Here is a 15,863-nt window from a genome sequence, read left to right as displayed (position 1 = left end):
CATTGTTAATTAACAAGTTATTCTTGATACAAACAGTGAAAAATCTAATTTCTAATACGAAAGCTTCATTGCAATACACTTTTAGTATACACTGTACTCAATAAATGTTTCAAAAAACCATACCTCATTGTACCTCTGTAATCAAGATCTTAAAAGTTACCTGAAATGTTTGTAATTTAGAGAAACTGGTAATATTTACGATTGATATTGTAAATTTAACTGACACTAAACAGCTGTTGACACTTTCAGTTGAAGTTCACCGAAGAGGGAAACATATTTGTTTACAATTATTAAAGTTGTCGAATAATACTTGATCAGTAGTGGTGCAGAGTAATGATAAAATTGGTATATAACATTTATTTTGGATTGTGCCACAGAATAATTTTAAACCTCTAATTCATTGTAAATACTTTTTAATGCGTTTATAAAAACAACTGATGTAACTAAACAAAGCGGTTCATGTTTTAACTTATGTTTCTTGAAAGTGTTTGCCTTCCTTACCATGTGGTATTTTAACAGTAGCTTAAGTAAATTTGAAATATGTACACTAACGTACCTCAATTTGATCAGATTGGAGTCAGAAAACAATACTTCTACAACACAAGACCGTGTACACTTTTATTTGGAGATTTTTCATGACCTTTCCTCCACATATTTGAAGCCGATAGGGTATTTCCCTAGACCGTAACAGGCTTTTCGGTCCTCCATAAGTTTATACATTGTCTCCATCGGGAAAAGAAGGCAAAATGCAGGCAACTATGGTAGTGGAAATATTAAAAAACGAATGTAAACTGCTAGAGCAGGAATTAAACGTTTATTATCACACTATATTTCACAGAGCTACATACGCATGCGTACGTGTGTGTGTGTGTGTGTGTGTGTGTGCGCGCGTGTTTGTGTATGAGTGTACCTTGTAATTGATTGGAAGTACATTTTTCTCCCAATATATTTTAAATTTGAACACAGTGTAATAGTATTTCACAGTTTACTGAGGCATAAATATTTAGTAAAACAAAACTTGACTTAATAGTTCTCATCTAAACATAATATTTAAATAATATTCACTGTGATGTATATACATATATAATCACAGTCCTACGTATGTATTCATTTTCTTTTATCGGGTCAGGAAGACAAACCTTACTATAGCATCACAAATTTCTTACATAGGATTATATGGCAAGGATGAGAAGGTAACCATAGTATCCGAGACCTATGCATTTGTATTTCCTTTGTATCGGCGTAACAAGCCAGACTTTTGTATCGGCAAACCCAGCTATTGCGTCGAAAATACTGCGTAATTAATTGGAACAATAAATTATCTTACATGCGCAATGTTTCGTATACAATAATTATAGATATTTCATTGTTTCTACCAAAAATGTAATAAGCCTACTCATACTTTTAATCAGCTTTACTCATTTAATAAAAAAGATTTCTAAATTAGTACAAGCTATTGTTTCTCTAAAAAGATACTTTTTAGTAGTTATTAAAAGAATAATTTCATCTTCATTTGCTAATTATGTATTCTTTCAAACAGTATTCAATCGTAATAAAAGTTTATATCTTTGCTGTCGAAAATTCCACACTATTGTTAAAGTATCTAATTTCGTGCGTAAAACGTTCCCTTAAGTTTTATTGGCCAGTTAACCTAAAACTGTCTGACACGCTCTCTAATCTTGACTCCTGTTGCTGATCGAGTCAGCTGGATTCTGTTCTATTTAGTTTTTTGTTGTTTTAATTTTGTATAATAAATTGAAATATATAGATCACCATGACAACCTTGATATCTTTTATATTATGAGATCGTTAATAAGGTGTTTAGTTGTTTATGTGGGTTGTACCAAAAATATAAAACTGTTTGCAGAAAATAAAGGTTTCAATTTTTGAGCAACATACATCATTGAATCTAAAGGTAAATCTCATTTTGACTTCTTTAAAAACATAGCGTACTTTATTAATATAAAATTATATACAAAATTGTATATTTTGCATAGTAACTGACTTTGCAGTAAATTCCTTACTTAACTCAGCATAATGGGTTAAAAAGCTGAGCCAGTTAAGATTTAAATGCATGCCAGTTCTAAGGTTAATATCTGTTAAGCAATTTCCAAACCAACCAATAATTAGTTTTTTAACCTGTTTAAAAATATCAGTTTCAATACAAGTCAATGTTATTAATATGTTAATGACAAAATGGAAGGTTTTCATACATTTTTTGCATACATCACTAAATGTGAACTAAACTTCTTTTTTTTAAATAGTAACGCAAAGATTTGTTAATATATGGGAATTTCTACATTTTTTGAGCTAAAGATAAAATACCATGAATTAGATTACAGTAATTAGTCTGCAAAACCTTTTAAAACATAACCTATATGGATATATATATATATGTAAAACTGTCTCAAATTTGTTTGAGTATAGTGATAATGCTCAGGTATTTACTATAAAACATTCAAACTTATAAGACAAATGACTTGAGGTCATGAGTATTTAGAAAGGATTCTGGGATTATCAAATTCTGAAACTTAAAACACTACTAAACGAACTTGAACCGTGAAGTCACAGTGAATATTATTTGTTATGATAGCTATGGTGTGAGACTTTATTTTTAATCTTCATAGCTCAGTAAACTGTGTAAAACATTTTACTTCTGATCAAGTACGAGACAACGTGTAAGTTAAGAAATTTCATAGCATTTAGTTGTACATTAGCTTTAGAGAGTAATTCCATCCACAATTATAACACTAGTGGGATTTAGCCCTGAGCCTGACTAAGTCCGCTTTTATTAGCCACCAATTCATGGTGTTACGTTACAAGGTGATGCCCTTTATAGATAACGTATTTTATGTTGTTGAGGAGTTACCAGGAATCCTTCAATGATGTTGAGCAACCTCAAGTATACAGTTGCAATTCACAAATACAGTCCTAGGCGGCACAGTCCAAGTTATGGACCCCTGAAGTCATTTATATATCACTTCTACAGTATAAGAAACAGTACATTACTATTTATGTTTTTAAATTTTGAGAATTATGATTTATACGATTTAAAATACGGTTCCATTGACAACGTTATTTAATTGTAGTGTATAGTTATGGCTTGTATTGCAAGTAATATTACTAATACTGTAGGTATTTTATGTTTCTAAAAGGTAGTGTATTATAATCCCTTGATTACAGAATCTCCAGAATATACTCTCACCAAAAGTAGTAACCATGAAACGGCAACGATATATAACGTCCGTCAATGTATGACTGAAAGGAATGTGCAAACGTTAAAAATCACTAAACACTCGTTGATTAAAACTCGTGTTAATGATAAATAAGACAGCCATATTGAAGTTTCAATAACTATGATGGTATACAGATTTGTTTATTCTCACTTATTGGCATTTAATTACTTAATAAGAATCTTAGTATTAAGCTACACGTTTTTGTAACAAAACATTTAAGTTTTACTTCTAAAAAGAAACTATCTGCCTTATTCTTAACAATAGTTTCTTCAGCTAAACCATTGATTTTTTTTTTGGGAAATATTTTCTTTTCATTTAATGTAAAGACGTTATTCCTATCCTTTGATTATCTCTCTCTCTCTCTCTCTCTCTCTCTCTCTCTCTCTCTATATATATATATATATATATATATATATATATATATATATATATATATATATATATAAACGCGAATGTTTGTTTGTATGTTCAGTTATAACTCTGGAACCAATGCAAGAAACATCGTGAAATTTTGTACAGTGATTCTACACGTTCTTGGAAGTAACATAGGCATACTTTTAAAGATTTTAATAGTTTATTTCATTAATGTTTTAATTAAAACTTGTTGTCGATGTTGGTATGTTTTATATTGGATCCGACAGACTGCGCTACGACACGTAATACAAAGCGAACTGATACTTAACAGCTGATAATACTTTCAGCTGAAGTTCATCAAAGAGGAAGAAACATTTGTCTACATTCAAAATTTAAAATGTTTTTATTGTAAAGTGCTTGATCAGTAGTGTTTTTAAATTCAGATTGCATCAATGATCAATAAACTATTTAATTCAAAGAAAATAATATTAAATGCTATTATGAAAACAACCTCATTATACAAATCCGTGAATGTTTGCACATAAGGTAATCGAATTTGGTTACATCGAAGGTAAATGAAAAGAGCAGAAAGAAGGCACTTTATGATCGAAACTTGGTTTCTTTGATACATTTTCTTGAAGGCACACTTCAAAAATAATACTGGATATATAATAGACAGAAAATTAATTTTAACAGACCGAATGTGATTCTTTATAACCTAATTAGTATACCGAGATTCATCCGTATACAGTAACTGTTCTGAATAACGTATCAACACCTAGCAAAAACCACGAAGATAGAGGCAGGAATATGATACATACCTTCATAATGCGCCCAAGAGGCTCACGAAGGAACGACTGCCAATTATCTCAGCAATGTTTAGAATGTGATAGAAAAAGAATAAGTGAATATAGTGTACTGTTTTCCACGGGAAATTGCGTGCGAAGCCGCAGGATCAGCTAGTTAATTTATATAACTTCACTGATCCGAATGTAGGGTTAATATCAATAAACATATATAAATAAATATGGAGGTTGAGAGTTAATACACAAATATTGATTAATCAAGGACTGAAATATTGATCTAGGAAGCATTTGGGATGGGCACTACAAAGACAATGATGAGAGACTTTAACACACGTTTAATATGGTTCCTATTGATCGTGTTAAGAACAAGGTAAAAACCCCTTCATAAAAATTCATTTTATTCCTTTGATGCCCTATAGTAAGCTTTAGAATAAATATTAGACCGTAGTCGCAATTTATAAAGCACAATTTTATTGTTTGTTAGTTTATTGTGATATAATTAATACATTCATAATTTATAGTTTTATAACTAACATGTTGATTCATTCTCAAACTAGATCACTTAATAAATAGTTTAGTGTTAAATAATTATAAATATAAAACGGTGGTAACAAAAAAATAGTGATAGTTAAGTATTAATTATTATTCAATGTATGACATACTTAAATGTTATTTTTATCTTTTAAATCGGCAGCCTACATTTGGTTAAGTACAGCTAGACCTCTATATCAAGTATAAAGACAAAACTTGCCATTTTTAGATGTCTTAGAAATAGGCCTAGCCTGGTCCAATCCCCACTAGCCTGCACTGACATTCCACTACACTGCACAACACTCAAAACTATTTTCATTACTCAGATTCACTCTCACTGTACTAGACTGTTGTTTATTCACACTACTTTATTCACTGACCACGAAAAAGCCACTAAACCCACTTTACTCAGTGAGCAAACATAACATAAACATAACCCAAAAACAAAACATAACCTAACTACGATTAGCAGAAACTGTTTCGACCAGACGACACTACTGCACACAACTGGAGACAGACAAACAGGAACAAAATCAGACAGGTATGCACGTATTACACACCACTGAACTCCTAGAAGAATATATTGTTATTATTATTAGAAAAATCGTTTTCAAATATCTAACCATGTTATTGTAATTTATATTGTTTTTCGTTATGTAATCGTTATATTATTTTATTGTTATTGTTATATTAAGTTCAAACTATATTCATACAATTGCCAAATATAAATAGAAACATGATGCCTGCCCTAAACCGCAAATAAATCGTCATTAGTATTTTAATTTAGTAAACTGATTTAAGCGATATAACTTATTAAAGACATTCATTATTGCCAGTAGAAGTGGAGCAGTAGAAGTAAGGAAATATCGCTGGACCTCGCCGACAAGTTTTTTATGTAACTTGGCGAGGCCAAACTGTGTAAAACAATGTAATTGAATAAATAAAAAAATAAATCTCACTTTCAGAACATTCTTTGCAATTACAAACTGAGCAATCAATATTAGAGTAATATATTACAGATTTAATACATATTACCTAGATCTCTGCCTTGGTTTAAATAAGTTAAGTAGCAGCTGTTTAATTGTTAAGTATGAAATCACCAAAAATTAACCAAATCACTACTATTGCAAGTTGTATAAGAAAAACTCAAATAATGTAGATAATGTAGAATAATGTTACAGCTTCAAAGTCAAAAGAAGAGAAACAAATTTTAACAAAGATAACAAGTTAAGATTCAATTACTATCAGACAAAACGTCAGAAGAAGTTAGACTGCGTAACAGTTGTAATAAGATTATATTCACAATTCAGGCGTTACAATACAGACAATCAACTGTTATCTGTGATAAAACATTATATTTGATGATTTTCATTGTCTATTTATAAATTATTATTATTATATTAATTCCTTCTAATATTATATTTGATAAAAGTCTTGTTATCAAAACAAAAATCGAATATAATTATCCATTATAATTATTATTTAATTTAATTTATACTTAGTGTAAAAGTGTAAGTAGTTTCTAAAGATCAAGAGATGACAGACAGATGGTAAACATAGAACTACATCCTACATTAAATCTCTTACTTCTTTCGAATAACGAAGGGAATGATAGAGTTCGATAGAGTAATTAAATTACATCTTGTATACTCATAGATATTGATCTTTTACGTGGAATATAATAAAAGCTTAATATCGGAGCTGTTAGTCTTACAAAGAACTTTTTATAGCAGTTAGGTATTTAAGTGACTCAAAGTATGAGGGGCTCTAATGAAACTCTTTGACCTGCGCAGTGAGAGGCATTACGTCGCCTCCTTTGCATACTAAACACTCTTTGACAGATTTAAAGCTTAATGTTATTGTGTTGACTTATTTATATTCAACCTAAGCAACATTCTAGATTATCTTTATAATATCAGTATATCTCCTTAATGCAGAGGAGATATAATTCATGATTCGTTAAATTAATCAAACACCTACTTCTACATGGATGCCTACAAGTGTTTATATTCGTAGTCTTGTTGATTTTTAAGTCTCAAATAAATAATAAAAAGAACATTAAAAGGGAATTTTATTAATTTAAAAACAGACTCCCTATATATACAATCAAAAGATAAGGTCTTGTAATAAAAAAATGCTTTCTCTGTTAAAAACTGTATGGAGGATGTAAACTTACAATATAAAAAACTGGTATGGAATCAAATGGTGTTGTATATATTTCCATAACCGAGGTGAAATATTCCGGTCCTTGTTTACTACTTAATTTATCACTGCAGCATTGCAGATAAGTTCCAACAGTTTTTGAGAGCTAAGAAAGTAGCTCCTTGTTAGACGAGGAGTCAAGGCGGCAGAGTATGTGCAGTGTATGTTATGGCTACACTAATTAAATCTCGATTATTTTCTAAAAATTAGATATTTCCATGAAAACAAACATATTGACCACAAAAAAATTAACAATTCGTAAATTTTCTAAAATAACTAACAATATTTTTTGATAGTAAAAAACTAATGTATTAATCATAACTACATTTCAATACTAAAATATAATAAATTTTATCACTCTTCATAAAACTTAGTACTATAATGTGTTGCAAACACGACCAGCGACAGCGTGGCAATGTTCATAAATATTACTGTTAATAATTTTTTTTTACAAAAAAAAATTATGCATTTAGATATTGCATTACATTTTCGATTATTACACATGTCGAGTACTAGACATTGTGCTAGTCTGATCCCGTGTTATTTTTAATAATATTTGCCTCATATGAATACACGAGTTAGTTGTCGCTTGGATCTACATGTAAATCAATGAAAGGTTGTTTTTTTTTATCAGAAATTACTAGACCTATGATGAATATTTTCCAATTTTTTATGATAAGAACGCAAACAGGATACTGGAGGATATTGCAAGTAAAGATGTATCAGCATAATTTATTGCAACGGGCATACGATGTATATTGTCTTTTTATAAAAGCAAGATTCCGTTTCCCGGTTTTAACGAACTATGTGAGAGTTTCTACCAAATTTTACTGTATAGTAGTCCATTCTAATTATTTTTTATAACATTATACGTTCGTTTGTTCACTTGGCTCTTTCTTTGGCCAGAGCGTATAAAAGTTGAATTTTTAAATCTACCACATTTTTTAACACTGCAACAAATGTTATATGCTAAGAGATTTTTGTAACATTAGATCATAATTACAAAAGAGTTCTAAGTTCATTTTGAAAACTAAAAACTTTTATAATTTCAGATTAAATAACATTTCTTACATTAATATTAAAACATTTTTCATGTTAGTAATTAATATATTTTAATATGGAAAATAAGTTTGTATCTTGCGGGAGAAATGGTTATTTGCTGATCGTTGGATAAACCTCCATATAATCATTCACGTGAAGAGTTCCATATTCAAAACCGGGAATAAAAGGGAAGCAGGATCAAGGACTCAACAGTCCAGTCACGTCGTGTATAGGTCTGTCTTTACGGGATATGTATTTTTCATCCTTTGTTCTTTTCATGTCAATTCGCAATGTTACTGACCGATATATTTGTAAATACATGAATTCACAGTATACTATTCTTTGAGTGCTTTTCAAAGTAATAGCCATAAATGTTTCATGATACTTTTATGATTTTAATGAAACTTAGTGGCTTCTTTCATAATAAAAAGTAGAAAACACTAGATATTTAGTACTACATTTAGTGATTGAACGTTAAAACATTGCCCAAAAATTTGCTCTTAAAAACATCAAAGATTCCTTGCCATGATGTAAACTTCTAAAAACCAGATATAGGTTCAATGGCATTATAAAAACTAAGAAGTTAGTAAGCAACAGTATACATTTCTGTGTCACTTTTTATATGTATCAGAAAGAAAACTGCCTGCAAAATGTTCAACTTAAAAAAATAACTTTTTTACCAAATTATCGGTGGAGTTGTGTTTACTGGTGTATTTATAGGAAGGGGAATTCATTTCCACGAAAGGTACAAAATACTTATACAATATTAAATGAAATAATTAAACTACTTCGGGGATTTTAACTCTCAACTTAAATTCCTCAAATTTATTTGATATTGGCATATTTTTAGTTTTTAGTGCTCATAAAAAAATCATACGTTTTTACAATAAATGACAAATAATAACATTTTTATATGATTACCAGATATAGTTGAGGTGGTCTCGGGCCTTACACAACTGTTGCGACGATCCCTAATTATTCTGACAAAATATTATGTACAAATACCAATTGGGATTCTGAAGCTTCAAAATCAAACATGAGTGCACATCACTTCACTGAAAAGGAAATCAAAATTTTGATAATAAAGCCACATTTTACGACAGCATCGATGGTGGTCGTGGCAGGCAGTCTGGAGCGATTTAACCAACAAATACAGGTATGATTTTTTTTTACCATTGAAAGTTAGGAAAATCTAACAATTTCCCATGTAACCTGTCTAAACGTTGTTTTCCTTCCAAATGTTGAAAATTTCCTTTTTTCAACCACTTCCCAGAACCTTTATGAAATAAGTTTAATACGAGACAGCCGATTGTTTGTGGAGCCCGTTATTTATTTTATACTTCATTAAAAAGATCTAATTAGTCTGAAGTAGATAAATAAATCATTTATTTCCTAAAAATACACATTCACATATAATTGAAACTGATACTTGTTTATTTCCAGAAACAAAACTGGTGTGACGTTTATTTCCACGGACAAGATAATTTAAATCCTAAATGAAAAAAGTAACCCGATTGCAACAAAATAAATCGTGGATGTGACATGTAGAAACCGACAATGTCAGTTCACACCCAATTGTAAGATAATAAAAGCTTGAATATTAAAATAAAATTGTGTATTTTACTGATATACGTTTGAATTTATTTTACCAAGGCATAAATTTTAATAGTGTTCAAAATTACTTTTCAGCCTTCGTTGTTATGTTCCCTTACTTACAGAGTTGTGTTTCTATACTCTGCCGGTACCACTATAGCCTCTGCAGAATAGATTCATAATTACTGCACAACCCTAGTATCTGTCTACCTTGAGTCAAAAGAATTTTATGATTATGTACATTTCATTTGAGACAATAATTATTAAAATAAAAGTCAAATGTAGATCTTTACTTTATTTGTATTTGAGCATTACTATATTAAAAGTATGTCTTAAAAGTAAATTTTTTATGAAGATAACGTATGTAATAAGTTTAACTTCATGTAAAAGAACTGTTTTAAAACTTAACGTACATTTGGAACACAGTCCATCACAGACAGGGCAGTGGCCTTGAGAGAGCTCGTTTCAAACAACGGTCAGCTATCCTTCAAGGCCATCGTTCTCCGGACAGAGTGTAGGAATTACATTTTAATACAAACTATTCTGGATTAAAGTTTATACAAAATATACAAAATATTTTATCCGGATACTAGTTACGCTTCGTTCAAAGTCAATGTTTTGGTGATATACAGACGTAAGGTGAAGCCTCCACCAGGCAGCTTTTGCACAACTACAAGAAGCTTGTTAATAATCAAAAATCTAATATATTTTGTGTTCTTAAACTTCGATCTTTACAGAAAAACAAAAAGCAAATTATAAGTGAAACACCAGATTTGAACAGAGTATCGACGGTCGCCTTGGCAAGCAGTCTGGAGCGCCTTAGCCAACAAATACAGGTATGAGTGAATTGTTTGTAGCATTGAAATTTAGGAAAATCTCGCCATTTCACATTTATTCGGTGTAAATTAAATGAATTTTTCCCTACCTAAATAATGAAAATTTTCGTTTTTATGAAAACTTTCGTAAACCTATTGTTTATTCAATTATCAATACTAAAGTTCTAAATTTTTAACTATCGCCTCACATTGATAAGTGTTTTTGTTTTTTAATAACAATGAAATATATCAGTTACTACAAACGCATAAGCCGTTTATTACAATTGATATTACTGTAATTGAGTACTAAGTTTCGATAATTTATTATTTTATAGGGAGAGGGTAAATATAAAGTTTATTGTATTTTGATACATTGCACCTATTTATATGGTAGATTGCATAGAAGTCTAGTCGTTATCACGGAATTTCCGTAAATGTTTAGAATATCTCCTGAATTGATAAATTCAATAAAAAACAACCATGACTTAAAAATTAAAACTGCCTTACGTTTAATAATATACAGACTTAAGTTGGTCCTAACCGATGTAAAGTTTTAAATTGCGGAAATTTACACTCGATCAATTATTTTTACTAAAAACTGGTAAAATCATAGTTACTCTTTTGACAATTTAAACGCTATAAATTTAACAAATTAAAAATAATAAAGAATGTTCACACAAAACAGTTGATTATATTTGACAAGCCCATTCAATTAGTATGTCACAACTTTATAGACGAGGATGGTATTTTCGCTGCTTTGAAGAAAAATGGGGCGTAGTATAGAGGAATTTTCGAAATAAGAATAGACCAATATTCATTCCAGGAACCGTAAGAATGTCCATGCAAAATTGTATTAAAATCATTTGAGTAGTTTACGCGTGAAAACAAAACGAACACACAAAGACACTTTCGCAATTATATTATAACTGGGATAATACTATACTCAGTATATTACTCAATCAAGTTAATACATCAAGTTGGCTTTATCAGGTTTTAAGGACACTATGCTCCTCTCTTATACACGCGTTACATTACTTTCGTTAAATATGTTAATGTAGTGATATAAACGTTGGGAAATATTTAGTATTTAATCCAAGGTTTTATATTGCTATTCATTAAGGGAACTGGCATTTTGAAATATCTGTTAACAAAGATAATCCATTGGAAGGTTTAAGATTCTCTAGAAGACAAGAGTTTTCTTAAACCTTGGAGACTTTGTCTTAATAAGTCAATTACAGTTTGAGTCTCTGACGTCAGAGTTATAGTGGTGTGCGGTGAGCTGTATTGTCTCCGGGGGGGGGGGGGGGGAATATGGGATTACTCAATTAACATATTGTCTCTTACATACCCTCTTTACAACTACCTGGCTCATTGAAAGCTAAATTGATTGATTATACTGTGTAATAAAAAGAAAAAAAAAAACAAAATAATAATAATTTAAGTTTTATTGATAACACGCTGTTTTATATATGTATGCCTTTCCAGTGCTATTAATGCAAGTTTTTTTTTGCTTGAAATACTGTTACCAACATCTATTATACAATGTATGGCAAAAAGTCAATATATATGTTATTAATATTGTGGATACCACTATATATTTCATATAAAAACCCTGACACTATGTACTTGCTAGTTCATTATCATCAAAATAGTAATAAATACTATAAACTAAAAACCTGGTAGAAATTTTGGTTCGAAGATTATAATAACTGAGAAAAGACCACGTAAAAAATATTTTTATAGTATTCTACTAATCGCAGGAGTTTTCAGTAATTGAAATCGTATTAATTTAAAAATAAATATTTGATATTCTTCGTATGTAAAACAATTTTTAGTTTATGATCCAATTCATATTCAGAATGTTTTTTAAATTTTATATATAAGCAAATATCTTGCATGAAAAACAACAACCACACGTTAGCCGCACTTTAGAGGTGGAGAACAAAATGTAACGTATGCAGAAGGTTTCAAATAATAAATACTATTTTTTCCTCAATAATATTTTCCTCAGCTTTTTACAATTGCAAAAAATCGTTTTACTAAAATACAACAGATATAAAACTGTTTGAAAACTATATACAGGGACATAATTGTCTTATAAAGATAAATAGTCAATTATGTATGCTTATATTATGTTAGTTTAACATTTATATATATATGTCTTAATGGTTTATTTTAAGTATGTAAATGACAAAAAAATACTATCTCAGGAAAAATTTAATATTTTATATACTTAAACCTTTTGATATCTTCTCATATCGACCTGAACTTTGGAAAATCAACTTCTATCTTATGAAAAATTCTTTTATGACCTTCAGAAAAGCAAGGAAATTTAAGCGTTTTACAATAGAAATTGGTATTGAACTCATTGACAGTTACGTCAACAATAATCATAACTTTAAGTACATGATGGTTATGAATACATTTTTATAGAAAGTTAAAATTGAAAGCGAGGCTTAGCCTAATTACATTCACTCTTCACTTTGCGGTGTCTGTATTACGTGTCAAAATACTGTGGTTAAAATTCGTTTGGTAATGTAATCATGACGTGTTAATTAGTGTTTAATATTAACTTAAAAAGTAACTAGTAAATAAAAAATAACCCGGTAAAATGTAGAAACTTAAGGAAAGCAAGTTGTGTTGACTAGTGGCAAGCTAATGAGAACCTCCACCCCGTCCCACCACAGCTACTGTCCTAAGTCGTGGGTTTAGGGGTTGCTTTGAGCCCTGTTACAGAGAACCTAATCCCCGCTTAGACTTACACGGTTTAAATTGCTACCACGTGCTTTAATTTAACAACAGTTGCGTATAATGCTGCGAAAACAGTTTGCAATCAATCGTATCACATAAATTGTTTTATTACGTAATAAGATGTTCATCATATGCCAAAGTCATTATAATCCTAGGACTCAAAATAAAAAGCTAGATTAGACAATTTATTTATTTATCAATCTTTGCGTCACAGTAAACTAAAATACATCTAACAAAAGTTAAAATTAGTACACGTGTATGTGGGAGTTAAATGATGAAGTATACATTTTAACTGTGCAGCATACAGATACATTAGGGAAATACATTTGGTTTTGTATAAAAAAACTCGAGAAGAATTTTGTAAAGAAGTTTAACAATTTGCTAAGCATTATATTGTGATTGTGTTACACTATTAGGATTATACGTGGATTAACTATAATCTCTGGCTTATTATAAACCAAAATATTATTTCCAAGGTTTGGTTTGGATTAGTCCAAATTTCCAGGCGATTGCTCTAATACAGTAAATTCAATTATATACTATATATTTCAATTCCTTTTATCATTTATTTCATAATTAACTTGCATTAAATCAGTAATTTTTCATAAAATGAATAAACTTACATAATATAATTAAGAATTTGCCACATGCAGAAATGAAACGTACTCAAAGCTCATGAAAGTGTGTAAAATGTATATAAAATATTTTTTTGAGAATTACAATTTTATCTAATAACAAGTGTTAAGTAGTGATAATTTTGATGGAGCTGTACATTTCAATTTTTTTATATGTCAATGTAGTAATAGAGTTTCGTTATACCTTATTGAGCAGAGTAAGTAAAAGAAAATTTGCCGTTGAAAGTTCTACACTTCCTCTATTTCATAGCTAGTATCTTCTCATTGCAGAGAAAAGCTCGATTTTCTTTATAATCTAGCTACATAGATGTGCTATGTTGGTACACTCTGAAAACAGAAAGAGCACTGAATAGAGAGTAGGCTGTCATATAGTTTTGTTTTCAGAATGTACATTTTAAGGGACGAGATCCTCGTAAGACTGTAAAAGTTTACTTGTTACAAAACATTTATAATTCGCTTTCGTGTAGCTCTGAACGTTACACGGTACTTGTGGTTGTGTTTCAGGATTCCACTTTTATTTAGCTCTTTATCCCTTTTATAAAACAAAAAAGTCGGTATAGTATATTCACACGTAATTTAAATTTATAACCATATAAAAGTATGTTGAGTTTAGATAATATCGATAAAACCGATTTAAATAGTTTTCAAGTGGGTAATAAATAAATATATGAAATTATGGGGGTCGAACACCATGAAAAATATTAGCAACTTAAAAAGGTATTTACAGTAGATGGTTACCTATAAATTTCTAAATAAACTTCAATAAGTGGGCATGGTAAAATTACTTTATCTATCATCACCTTTCGATAGTATGAGACGAAAATGTATTCTAGACCAAAGTCTAAAAGGTGAAATGTTTATCAAGTTTATGCTCCACAATACGGTTTGTCCGTTTTACGAAGTTTTTGGGTGTGCTCAAACTTACAATATAAGTTTACCTTATTTTAATAATAAGCCAAGTATAATGAACGATCTAGAAGTATTTGCAATTATGAACAATGTTCAGGAAATCTTGATCAGGGTGCAAAGAAAACAGGTTTCTCGTTATTTAGCAATCACTTATTTCTAGTTACACTTTTGAGTCGAATACAGCTTGGAACTAATGTTGGAGATTCAAAAAAATACTAAGGGTTTTCAATAACAGAGTATCCCATATGTATAAGAGTTGCTTGCTGGAAGGCGTGTTCCCTTCACGTTGGAAGAATCTAGCGCCTGGTGTTGGTCAGCAAGGGAAAAGGAGACCCCGCAAGCCCGTCCGCATACAGACCCCTCTGCATGCTGGACACAGCGGGGAAACTCCTCGAGCGTTTGCTAAAAACCTAAGGCTGATCCAGGCTGTTGAAGCGGCGGGAGGACTATCTGACTGCCAGTTCGGTTTCCGCGCGGGTCGTTCTACGATTGGTGCAGTCAGCGAGGTTGTCAGAGCGTTCGAGTCAGAACAGCAGGGAGACCATCGGTACCGCAAACTGGTAATGCTGGTAACACTGGACGTAAGGAAACGCCTTTAACTCGGCCAGTTGGGCTGACATGCTCGGTGCCCTACAGTCCACGTTTTTGATTCCACCGTATCTCTTGAGGCTGCTAAATAACTACCTTAGGGATCGGAAAACTGGTCTTTGGAACTTTGGACGGACCTCGTAGTAGGTACGTGACGGCAGGTGCTGCCCAAGGCTCGATTTTTGGCCCAGACCTGTGGAACATCATGTACGACGGGGTTCTTCGTATGGAGATGCCGCACGACACCTTCCTCGTTGGTTATGCAGATGACATTGCCGAAGTCATAACCGCGAGAGAATTGGATGAGGCGCAGAGATTGCTAAGTCTAGCTCTGAGGCGAATACTCTGCTGGATGGGTGAGCATGGACTGTCTTTGGTCACCGAGAAGACAGAGATCGTGCT

Source organism: Homalodisca vitripennis, chromosome 8 (genome assembly GCF_021130785.1).
Source record: "Homalodisca vitripennis isolate AUS2020 chromosome 8, UT_GWSS_2.1, whole genome shotgun sequence".
Lineage (NCBI taxonomy): Eukaryota > Metazoa > Arthropoda > Insecta > Hemiptera > Cicadellidae > Homalodisca > Homalodisca vitripennis.
Note: the sequence above shows the minus strand (reverse complement) of the source record.